Source organism: Microtus ochrogaster, linkage group LG4, assembly GCF_000317375.1.
Source record: "Microtus ochrogaster isolate Prairie Vole_2 linkage group LG4, MicOch1.0, whole genome shotgun sequence".
Classification (NCBI taxonomy): Eukaryota; Metazoa; Chordata; class Mammalia; order Rodentia; family Cricetidae; genus Microtus; species Microtus ochrogaster.
The window spans coordinates 64,486,902-64,488,571 of NC_022030.1; the positions used below are offsets into that span (position 1 = coordinate 64,486,902).

At 42.0% G+C, this 1,670-nt stretch overlaps 1 protein-coding gene and 1 non-coding gene across 5 annotated transcripts in view; one reads left to right on the forward strand and one right to left on the reverse strand.

Annotated features, from left to right (window-relative positions):
• The window catches only part of Gigyf2 (GRB10 interacting GYF protein 2), a 140,087-nt gene that overhangs the window by 22,733 nt on the left and 115,684 nt on the right, over positions 1-1,670 (reverse strand). The gene's annotated exons all lie outside the window — the stretch shown is intronic.
• LOC113457702 lies at positions 1,239-1,345 on the forward strand. The gene has a single exon (XR_003378211.1). It is a non-coding gene; the product is annotated as a U6 spliceosomal RNA (small nuclear RNA).

A 1,670-nucleotide genomic window follows, 5' to 3' on the forward strand; every position in this document is an offset into this window, starting at 1 on the left:
TCCTGGAACTAGCTCTGTAGACCAGGCTGGTCTCGAACTCACAGAGATCCGCCTGTCTCTGCCTCCCGAGTGCTGGGATTAAAGGCGTGTGCCACCATCGCCCGGCGAGACACCCTTTCTCAACAAAAATAATAATATAGAGAAAAGTCACTCCTTTATTGGACAGAGGTTGTACAAGACTGTCACACCCAAAAGTAATAACCTGAGATAAAGAACCTAAAAGCAGAAATCAACCCACCAAGAGCTCATATAGAAGAGTATGCAAATGATCTGAATCCCACCAGCATTGCTGAGTTAGTGCTAAATGCCCAGTGGACTTAAGAGTCAGATCTCCTTGACATAGGAGGCTATACTGTTTGAACCCATTTAAGTGTTTGTACTCTAAAGTACACTAATTTGGTGGCGCACTTTAATCCCAGCACTGAGGCAGAGGCAATAGGTGGATCTCTGTGAGTTCAAGGCCAGCCTGGCCTACAAGAGCTAGTTCCAGGGCAGCTAGGACTATCACACAGAGAAACCCTATCTTGAAAAAAAACAAATACAAACAAACAAACAAAAAAGTACACTATCTCTGCCATTTCTTTATTTCATCACCTACAGATTCGGTGAGCTGCTAAAGACCGAAGCATTTCCTAAAGTCTTCTATGGACATTTGCTGGGTATGGTGGCACACACCTGCAATGCAACACTTGGGAGGCTTGAGTCAAATAGATTTCAAGTTCCAGACCAGACTAGGCTACACAGTGACAGACACCTTGCCTCAAAACCTCACCACCTAACCCTGAAAAAGAAATGAATGAATGAATGAATGAATGGTTTGTGCTGCATTTTAGAAATGGCAGGGTTAACCAGCACCAAGCACTAATACACAAGCTGGTTTTTTTTTTCCTAATACAATTTTAGCTTCTAAAAGAGTTTTAATTTCGAACCAGCACTGTTTCAGCCAAGTGATCAAGGTTGAACAGTTATAAACCATGTTAATATATTACCCTTGATACAATGTAATAAAAACACCCCTCTGGGTTTGGGGTTATAGCTCAGTGGTAGAAGATTTGCTTAGCATTCTCAAGGTCCTAGGTTCAATCGCCAGCACTGAAGAAAACAACACAACACTTTGCCTCTGTGATCTTTCTACCCAACACCTAAAACCTCAGTCTGTTTATGAAAAAACTTCAAGCGAATTCAGTAAAGGGATATCCTTTAAGGCTGAAAAGTATTTCTTAAAAATCATCAAGGTCATGCTCGCTTCAGCAGCACGCATACTAGCACTGGAACGGTACAAAGAAGATCGGCAGGGCCCCTGTGCTAGGATGGCATGCAAATTCGTGACACATTCCTTATTTTTAGGCTCAAGTGTCCTAGGTGGACATGTTTGTTATGCTGTAAATTTTATTTGGTTTGTACTCAATTCAATTTCAAAATTGATAAAATGTGTTTAGCTTTAGACTATAAAAAAAATCAAGGTCATCAAAAACAAAGGCAGGGATGGAGGGCGTGGATATTTGGTGGTGGCACAATGTTTAGCAAGACTGAGCTAGGTTCAACACTCAAAAGTACATTACACAATTACCAGAATGGCAAAATATGCAAAAAAAAAAAAATAAGTGCACTAAGGCCGGGCGGTGGTGGCGCACGCCTTTAATCCCAGCACTCGGGAGGCAGAGGCAGGC